This window comes from Pezoporus occidentalis, unplaced genomic scaffold (assembly GCF_034315485.1).
Source record: "Pezoporus occidentalis ecotype Australia unplaced genomic scaffold, CSIRO_AGI_Poc_V1 ctg2, whole genome shotgun sequence".
Taxonomy (NCBI): Eukaryota; Metazoa; Chordata; class Aves; order Psittaciformes; family Psittacidae; genus Pezoporus; species Pezoporus occidentalis.
In genome coordinates, this window is record NW_026913855.1 from 7,358,843 (window position 1) to 7,370,087 (window position 11,245).

Genomic DNA, 11,245 nt, shown 5'->3' on the forward strand with positions numbered 1-11,245 from the left:
TGACATATTAATCAGACTTTGCTCCCTATTAAAGTCAGTGCAAACTGAGAGATTTCAAAAGCCATCAGAAAATTAGACATGTTTTATGATTGTTAAGCTTGCTGTAACCCTACAGGCATAATTTGATGTTATCTTGCTGTTACTTCACTTCAATTAATGTGGCCAGATTATATTATTAGATTTCACAAGACTGTGCAGTAAAAGGTGACTCAAACCCAGAAAGTTTCCTGGCATCAGTTTTTCTGCTTCTCGGTTAAAAACATAGCAATTTATCACTTGCACATCTAAATTTCTGTTTTCCAGAAAAACACATGCTTGGATTCATGAAGTCTGTTGGTGGAAAGTCCAGTTATGAAGGATCATTAAGGTTGATCAAGAGTACAGACTCCAGACAGAGACAGCAGAACACTCTGACCTAAAATAAATTCTCTAAATATTCTAGCGTAAAAGAATGTTAGGCTTTGATAAATAAATAATTCAAAATAGCAATGATTTTAACATTGAATCATAGAATGGTTTGGGTTGGAAAGATCCTTAAAATCATCTAGTTCCAACCCCCCTGCCATGTCAGGGACACCTCCCACTAGACCATTTGTTATTTCAAAAATAATCTTTTTAAATGTGAAAATGGGACATATTATGTTTCACAAGAAATTAAAAAATTAAATGCATGCTTAAATAAAGTATGCATTCTTTGTAAGCGTATAGGACTACCTGTGAGTTTAGCATAAGCTTCAGTACCTTGAATTGATGTGTCTTTATTTTTTTCAGTCTGCTACTGCAGTCTGCCATAGTAAGCTCTATAAGTTCAGCTTGGCCTGCCAAACTGAAAAGCAGTAGGGAAATCTTTTCCTTTTAGTTTTATACCAAACATGACTTTTCTTTTTCACTGTAATGAGAACTCAAAACAAAATATATTTACAAAATATTTCTTTAAAGGTTTTCTTTTTCAATTTAAAGAGAAAATAAATTGAGTTTTGTAGCATCTTCAAAATCAATATAGTCCCAGACATGATCTGCAGACCACTGCAGGCAAGTAAGTAAGGTTTTGGGTTTCCTCTCACGCAGCATGCTGCTTGCAGCCTTGCAGGAGCCAGCAGGTCAGGCTGGGTGGCCACTTTCACCACCAGGTACTTTCTACATGCAGCCTAGCTGTCCCTTCAGCTGCGGGTGGATTATTGGGTACTAGCACCTCTTTTTTGAACAGACTGAACTTTCTGTGCTGTTTCATCTGATTGTCATACTGTCCCTTCAGCACAGAACCACATACTGGCTAGTCCTAGTGGAAGGTCAGGATCTAATAGCAATTTCTGGGAAATGTTTTTGTCTGTGAGTCTAAGAGTGCTGTTTGTTTCTCTTTTTTTGCTCCAATGAAATAGAGTTTAATACCATCTAATCTGTGGTCCTCCAGTGCACTTATTCTGCTTCCATAGGCTTTTGTTTCCTATGATGCAAACACGATTTTTATTGAATGGATTTGATGTTTAGGAAAAATTACTCACAGTGTGTCTTTGTTGCTATTTTATCATAGTCTCCTATAATTTATTTTGAAATAAACAGTGGTAAATAGTGGTTTTCTCTCCATTTACTAACAAGCTTACCCAGATATTAAATGTATACATATAAAAACCTTTTAACAGCATCTTTTATTCTCCATCATGCCCATTTTATAAGCCTATGACATCTCAACCTGCCATCAGTAAATAGGATGAACCCAGCTGCTTAATATGCAAAGTAATGGACCAGTTCTTTCCCCTGAGCAGCACAAACAAAAGGCAAACAAATGCTTTATATTGTGGGTAGTCTTTTTTAAATTTCCTCTTAGGAGACATTGTGAAGTGGGGTTTCACACAAAGCCAAGGGGAGAAGAAACCAGAGCAGGACTTAGTAAGACATCTATTCAGCTTGCTGCTGTACAAGCTTCTGCTTTTGTTGCTCCAGTGATCCTTAGCCCATGCGGGGTATCCTATTAAAAGCAGGGACAGTGCTCTTGCGAAGGGCATATGTAATAAATGGACCAAATTGGGAGAAATAATGGGGAGGCTATGAAGAAGAAAGTTCAAGTCTTTTCTTCTTTTTGGTTAAGCCACTGTGACATTTAATTTGTGACAGGAAAGAAGAAATTAATCTGTGTGTCAGATAAGCTGGTGGAACCTTTGAAAGTCTTTTTGAAGAAATTTATTATTGCTAAGTCAAGCTGTCATTGGCTTAAGTGGGAGATACAATTGTGAGATCATGTAATTGAAGGAGAAAAAAAGAACAATTTAAGAAGTTTGCTATCTACTACCCAAATTTATGTTTTAAAATAGGAAATTGAAAGGTCAAGCTAGCAGTAAATTAATGTTACAAACCAAACGGCACCTATGACTGTTCTTCATGTATGCTATTATTGCTAAGGCACAGACCAGCTCTAGTGGGAGTTATGCTGAGCTAACAAGCTGTTCTGCAGTTACTCAGTCTGGGCTGCTTCCTGCCTCAGCTGTACGTGACTGCGATGGTGAACTTGTGAGCCACTGAACAATGCAGCCCTGGTCTTTGGAAGTACAGTGACCTCCAAATTTCTTTCAGGAACAACTAATAGTCAGTACAAAATAGAGTTTCTTATGATATGTAAAACCATAATAATAATCAGCTGGTAATCTCATGACCTGGGGCTTTTCTTTGTCAATACATCCTGGCTGCATTGTTAGTCTCAAGCCTTGATGGACAAAATGGTTGACTCCTTTCTTAGCCTTCACCTCTTCTTGAACTTTGAGAAGATGATGTCTTATTCTTTCATAATATGTGTCTGCTTGGCTTAAAAAATACTTCCTGTGATGCACAACAAAGCGATTTGGTATGTATTAGGCTCATTTTAATTTTGTGGGGTTTTTTATTATTTATTTACTTATATTACTCAGTTCAGGATCCCCCCTCCAACTTCCCACCCCACACAGACATGATAGTGTTGTTAGTTAGAAAATACTCAAATCACATTCTACTTTGATTGCTTCTGATTTTCAGATTTCATCTTTTAAAATTTTACGTTTCTTCCTTTATTTGAATGTTCCAAACATTTTTCTGTTGCCATGTGCTGTTTTATGATGAATAATGTGTTTAACTGAACTACATCACAGTTCCTAACACTCTTTTTGTCATTCTGGAGCTCTGTGATGAAGTAGTGAATCTGAACTCTGATATTTTTTCAGCCCTCATCTGTGCTGCTGGAACTACCAGGAGAGTTTCTGTCACTTACTAGAGCTCAGCATAACAATTTTATGTCACTCTCAGTACTTCAGCAAATTTCTGTCAGAGATAGGTTTTGCATAAAATCAAGTGGTCCCATCACTTTCAGTCCACTCATTTCCTTCAGCTAGACACATATCTTGCTCTGCAGGCTTAATATCTAACGTGAATTTGTGATTCACCTTGTGAACTTGTGACACTGTGCATATCTTAGAATCATTGTAGCTTGGTTAGTTTTCACTTCTAACTGAACCAATTTTGCTTTGGTTCATGTTAACTGAAGCTCCACACAGTTTGCACTCTTCTAACATTTCCACTTTCATCCTAGATGCCTTGTTTTAATCATCAATTCCTAGCAGATTTTTTTAACTCATCTTTCATCTGAGCCTGCTAAGAACTAAGCAAAAGAATGGATTGTGCTTTCTACACAAATGTCATAAAAATCAAGTACGTTCAAATATTTGTATTGAGAAAACTTTGATGTCATTTAGCTCACATCTGTACAATTGATTTCCTGTCAGAGGCACCTCTTTCTGCACCTCTTAGATAAGATTTTGGTGTGAGATAGTTGGGTCTTAGTAGACATGTTTATTTTCAGGGAACTGCTACAGCCTGTCATAAATTGAAAGGTATTTTTTCCAAAGACCCTAACACCAGGCTTAAAAAAAATAAATCTAAATCTAATAGCTGCCAATAATGTCTAACTTCTCAGCTTGATGGGCACTGAAGTTTCAGATATTGTATGTTTCTGTAGTGAGCCTTTAAGTGCCAGTTACAGCATATGAAAATAAAGCACATCTCCCTTTGGCATCAATCCCTATGACATGGTATATAAATCCAGTCTTATTCGCTCTAGGTATTGTTCTGCTTTTGGAACCATTATCATCCTGTATTTATTCTCCAAACAGTATTTTCTTGTTTCCATTTGTTCTGAATTTGTCTTCCTGATCTCAGATGTCATTTATATTGCAGAATGTGTTTCCAACTAAATTAATCTTCCTTGTTCTCTGTTATTTGGATCTTTTGTGAAACACTGGACAACATAGCAGTACTTTCCAATGAGTTTTCAAGATTGTGGTTCATTTTTAACCATTGCAGGAGACCAACCGACCAGAAAAAAAATACCCTACAAAAAAAACACAGTTAACTTCACAATGTAACTCGCTTAGCTGATGAAAAGATGTACATACAGCAGTGAAAAGCTGTTACAGGGTATCATTCAGTTACTCAGGACTCCTTCAGTTCCTGTCTTCCTAAACATAATGAAAGACATTTTACCTGATGATAATGGAAACTAGGCCTAGCTCATATTTCTGACAGCTATCAAATTATGAGGATATGAGATGTTGCTCACAGCAGCCTGAACAAAACATAGTGTCTAAAAGGTGACTGTGCAGGTCTAGGTTGTGATTTACCCCGCAGTTCTAGGACGCTTTTACAGCTGGTGGAATCTCTGTGACTGATAGCAAGTCTTAGTAGATGGGACTCAGACACATTCTTAGAGGCTGAGGTAGAGGAACAGCTGTTGAGCTGTGTGTCACTGTGCTCTCAATGCTGTGTACAGCTATTGCCCTCACCTCTCACCCAGCTCCTCTCCAGCCACCTCGCCCAGCTGGGAGAGCTGTTCTGTACTGGGGAGGTCCTCTACAGCCAGCTCTTGGGACTTCCCTGATTCTCTCTTCTAGCTGTGCTGTCAAATGAGGGGCTGCTAACCATGATGTGCTGTCTGACTCTGTGTTTTATTTGCTTGGTCTTCTGTCAGTTACTTATTGTCTCCTAAGTTCCAGGTATTGCCTGTCCTTGCTACAGATGTGTGCTCCTCCCTAATTACATTACACTGCTTTTCACTGCACTTTTTACTGCAGTTTTCCTGTGCAGAACTGATGTTCTGAGTACTAGAGAGTCATGGTCTGTTGTAAAAGTACCTTTTAACAGTTTCTGTGAGAAGGAAACATTTACCTTAATTGTAGAGACCAATCTACATAATCATAGCTCTCTTTCCCTTGAGATAACTGATATTTTCTAAGAAATACTACCTGTGGTCATAAGCAAAACTAGTTAAAATGCCAGAAATTGAAAATAATTGAGAAGAGCCAAGAAAGAACACAGAGCATGTCTCATAAGTTATTTCAAGATTATCATGCTGTTTATTTTATAAACAAAATAAATTCTTCTACAGACTGTGAACATCCCTCTTTTTCTTATCACTGTCTTTATAGAGTGTTGGTGTCTACCTAATTTTACTTTTTCCCTATAATCAGATCTGTTAATGGAAATATACCTGATGCAGTATATTTGATGGATGCCGGCAACCATACGAATTAAAGTGAACAGCAAGGTTTGTAAAAGAAATACAAGCCTCATCAAATGTGGTAGAAGACAAATGCCAAATCTCAGGTTCCTATCAACATAAGAATGTACTTGAGATGAATTATCAAATATCGTGGGAAAATCATGGTTCGGATTTATGAAGGCGTTGTTGAGTCTTATTAATCAACGTCTTTAACTGTTTGGTATAGAAAAAAAATATGCCCTGAGAATATCAAGTTAAATTTAGAATTATTACACTAGATTCCATTTAATTCTAAGATAAATTATGAAGATCAAGTTCCTGCTGTGAAGTTGGTGGGGGTGGTAATGGCAATAGATTATGAAGCAGTGAGAATATATATCAAAAACATTAATTGCTCAATTTTCCTTTTTTTTTAACTACGATTATATTTCAACATGTAGCATTATTTAAATGTCTTTAGAAATAAAAATCTTTCTTTATGCTAGTTGAAATACATGGGAGAAATTCCATCTTCATTTTTTCCACCACAATCTAGAACCCTGTGGCTTGAACCTTTAGCATCAAATGTTGTGATTTAATTCCAGAAAGATTCACTTTGTCAGACTCATCCAGTTTGGTTTAGTTATATATATGACTATATATTTCCTTTTTTTATATGTTATTTATGTATTTAGTTTCATTAACACGATCACTCTTACAAATGTTTAACTCTTGCTTCTATTAGAAGTTGTAACACTGACGGATAGCACTTCAATATGTGGCTAGGACATCTTTAATGCACCTTTTCTGTCTTTATGAAAGCCTGTAAATAACTTTTATGAAGACATGTAAAGTTCTTGAATGTTGTCATTTTTTACAGCAGTATTCTTAATTTAGCATGCTTCCCACTCTCCAGAACCTCTCATCCCAAGCACTGTCTCAGAGGTTGCATTGTCTCTTTTCTGCCTCTGTCCACTTCACACACATTCAGTTGTTAATGGCAACAGTTATGAGTTGTTCTCTAACCCTTTTTCTTCTTATCATATGGATTTTTTTTCCCAAAATGCTGTTTAATTCTTTCACAACTTCAAAACTCTTTATTTTTTCCTCTGTGATTGCTGTCGTGGTTTAAAAACAAATAACAAAAAACAAAAAAAAAGAGTTCTTCTGGTCTTGCAAATTTATTTTTGTGAACTCTGGTTCTGTTAGAATGAGGGTAAATTTTTCAGTTTAAGGCTTTAGACACAAAATGCTAATTTGAATAAATTATAGTATTACATAAGAACTACTAATTTGTTAACTTCTGCAAGAAACTCTCAGAATATTTTGAAAGCTAGAAATACTGCTTTGGGAAAAAAAAAAAGAAAAAGAAGTGTCTTGAGGTTTTATTTCTTAAAATGGGTCTTCAATATTTACCTGAATGTGCATATCACATTTTGCAATATTAAAAATGCAGATATATCTCTCTTCTTTGAAGGTGTCATAAATCACTCATCTTGTGATGCTTTAGCTTAAAGCAATCCATAACTGTGAAAACTTCCTTCACAAGCCTGAAGCCAGGTTAATATTTTACCAGGGAATTATCACAGCACCTTTCACTACCAATGTGTTCAGTAAACAATGCAAGTCATGACTCATTTGTGTTTTCTCTTTCATCTTTGTTGTTCTGGGAAAGCCATTTACTTATATAAGTGGGTTTGGGTGGATTTGTTTCACTGTTTTTTTTTTTTCATTTTAGGGAAGATTTTTTTTTTTTCTTTGTGACTCATCTTGACTCTGCCACTCTGAAGCTGCAAACAGATTACTTATTCTTTCCTCGTATTTTGTATGTGGGTGGTTGGGGGGATGATGTTGATTCCATTACTCCTCATTTACCCTTGGATGTCTGGCCCAGCCAATTATCACAAGTCTGCAATTCAACTTGGCAGTTTCTTTCTTTACAGTGAATGAAGTTCCCTTGCTAATGTTTAACTTTAGTATTCCCTGCAGGAATTTTGCTTCATGGCTTTGTTCTGCTTACAGTAACTAATTGCAGTGGTCTTAATCTGTGGCTAACCACCTTTTTATATAATTGTGCACTAATATAATGTCTGTCTTTTCTGTAGGTTGAGTGTTTCTGTTTTTATCAAACTTTGATCACATTTGATTCTATTTTCTGCTTTCTGTTCTATTTACATGCAAGTGACACTCATAATAAATAACCTTTCAAACATGAATTTGGACCACACAGTAGAGGGTGAAATAATTCCAGTTGAGAAAGCTAATTGAATATATAGAATTTCCACTCCAAAAGTATTTTCAGTGTTTACAAGGCTGTTAGTCTTCCCAAAATTGAGATTGAAGAAATTAACATCTTGAATGCATGGCTGGAGTGGAAACTTCTGGAAAATATGGTTCAGAGTGTGGAAAGCTGGCCCTGAAATGTGTCATTGGAGTACAAGGAGACTTTTCTTTGTGCCTGGATTTGACAGAATGCGCCTTAACTGTCTCAAATCAGACCTACATGTCCAAATTAGTAAATAAGACATGAGTAATTCGAGTGCTTTAGGCCACTTTCCCATTTCTGAATTGTCTACCAGACAGATTACTTGCACTGACTTAAAATTCGTGGTGAGCTTTAATAAGACAGTAATATTGCAAAGATAGTGCTAGGAAAACAAGTCAAGCTGTAAACAGTTCTGCCTTTGCTTCACAGCAGGCAGGACCAGTGATGACAAATGTACCCTGCTGGTGACTGGGCCTTCCCCTTTTGGCTTCTTGACTCAGAGGATAGGAAATATATCTGAGCTTGCCCACATCATTAAGGAAGATGATTCACACAGCAGATCTGAGGGGGGAACCAGTGCTGAAGGGCCTGAGACTGGGATGGGGTGATGGGGAAGTCGTCCCCTGGCTGAGCTTTAGCTACATCAGAATGTATGGCTATCCTTTCTCTGCTTTCCTCTCCTTGTTGAAAATGTAACTTAGCACTTACTTATAAAAGTCTTTGTGTGATATATCAAATTTCTTCAGGAGAAAAATACAGATATCTGCCTAAAGAAAGTAGTTTCTAACAACTAAAATGTTCTCATTTCATAATTCAGGATAATTTTGATATCTAAATCAATCAGTGGTTAATTAAAAAAATATAAACCCTGCTATGTAGATATTAATCTAAAACAATTTGTCGAGATTTCATCATCTTACTGAAATCATTGTCACCATGAATGGAAAAAATTACATCTTCTCATATAACCTCATATGCTTCATATAACCATAGAGTTTCATACAACCTTAGCTAATGAAAAGCCTGGTCGGACCAGGCTGACTTTTTTCCTCAAAAAAATGATTCTGAGGAAAATTATTTCAAAGTATTTTTATTTAGTTTTTCTTCTCAGAGACAGAAACCCTGTGAAAGAAATATTGCATCATAGTAATTTATAATCTACAGAATTTTTATGATAAATCTAAAAGGATGCTTTTGTTCCCACCCAACCTTTGTTACATTCCCAGTGGGAAAAGTTCAGAGTAAGACAGGCAGTAAACTTTTCTTCATGGCTGCCAACAGCTGGAGGGCACATTTAATTTCTTCTAAATAAGAGGATACGTAGTGTTGCCACATCCTTATCTCTCTGAGTATTTGTTTTCCATGTTTAACTTTGTAAGAATTTGCAAGCTCAAAGGTAACCTGAGTGTGGAACCTAAGAGTTTGGTGTCTGTGGAGATGAACTGCCATCTGACTTATTTGCTTTGTATGAATGGATATGTTAGCATTTTAATACTTACTTGAATGCCTGGTCTGTCCCTTTGATTCTATAACTAGACAGTTACCATCAAAGAGCTGGCTGGAGCTAGCTGTAATTGCAAAAAGGTGGCGTGTTTCTGACAGATGAAAAAGGTATCTGTGTAAGAGAGATAGGAAATGTGGTTCCCTCTGGACTGATTATTAGAGACAGGTCAGAGGAACCTGCTTTTATGCAGTTTTTATTCAGTTATGTATCACCATAACCAGGCCATACAAGCAGAAATAAAATGAGTCTGAGCTGCGTGGGGTTTTGTTTTACTATTTTCATACAAAAGGAAACAATAGGTACTGACCTCCTGAGCATCTTGGTTTCTAAACTGTAGTTTGATTACTCTTGGCCTCAGAAGAACAACTTGCTTAACTAAATGGCTTCCAAAACAAGCCTCTCATCTGATGTGAAAACAAGACATGCCAGATTTGCTGGAATCATTATTATACTGTTTGATTTAAGCATTTAAGCAAATTAGGCAGTCAGCTTCACTGAAACTTTAATTGAAATCCATTTATTCGTTGCATTTCTTTTACATTAATCTAAAGAACTCTTTAAAGTTTTAGTATTCTAAATTGTTCTGCATTTTCTTACTACAAATCAGATACTGAATACTTAAAATTATAATTTGATTTCTCTTTGCAAAACTTTAAGAGTAGAAACTATTAAGCTTTCTCTGTAAGAACTCTTTACCGCAAGTCAGATCACTTATCTGTAATTTCTGCATCTTTCTCAGTTGCTTAGATAGTTAGAAACTGGCAGTAAGAAAACACAAAATAAGGAAATTGCATTTATGCCAAATTTTGAAGAGGAATATCGTTAAAACACTAAAAGCATGCATGTTTTACAATATGTTTTGATGTCAAAGGTCTAAGGCAAGTAAATCTCAGGCTTCATGAAGTTCTTTAATCAATGCATTTCTACATTTTTAGGACATACAATAAATCTTGCTTCTAATTATGTGTACTCAGATGCAAATGGCAAGAATGCCCTGTTGTGTCCCATTTCCTTATCTTAATAAAAACTAGCTGTTCAAATACTTTGGAAAATGGTTTACCAGTTCTTTGGTTTTAACAATGCAGAATCTAATGAAAATGGTTTAAAAGCCTGTACTAATCTATCCATGATATGAAAGTAATAGAGGCTTTTGTAACATTTCTAAAGAGAAGAAATTGGCATCCTGTTCCATTCATATGAGAACTGTAGTGTCAGCTTCATGTCAGGGACAAAAATAAAATCATTTTCAGACGAATGCTATAATGAAATATACTGGATAGCACAGCTTTAATGAGTTGGAGACCGACAGGAGAGGCTGACAGCATTGCACGCTCCTTTTCTCCATTCAGTTCTGGTTGAAAGAAGCCAAGCTTATGCAAAGGGAGAGCTGGAGTGCGGGTAAAGCCCCTCTGCTAATGAGCAAACACCTTTTCAGAGAGAAGCTGGCAATACAGCTGTCTCCCCACTGGACTGCATCTCCTGTGACAAGCTGAAGAATAAGCAAGCCACATCCTGAGCTGCAGGGCACCTAAGGGAAGCAGCCTGCACCCTGGCGGCGACCTGGAGGGGCAATCCAGTTGTGAAATTAGGTCTACAGGGAGGAATAATCTGTGACTGAGGAAAATGCATGCCTCCTGTTCCTCTGACTTTACCAGAGACTTTGAAGCCCCATAAAAAGTTTGCCAATAAACACGGGCAAATTTCCCTTCATAAACCATGGGAGTTAATTCTGTTGAAGATAATTCTCCATCACATCAGAAAGACGTTTTGAGCATTCAGTGCCATATGTGAAAGGCATATCTATCCCTTGCTCTACTTGATCCTTAAAATGCAGTGCTGCACTTCACACCCTGCTGGGTGCTGACACAGTTACAATCAGATGCTCCTTCTGCTTGAGAAGGTGTAGCTTGAGAGCTAACTAGGCTGTGACACTGAAAATCTAATTATGCTTATGCTTAGTCTTGCCAGAGCTGACAGC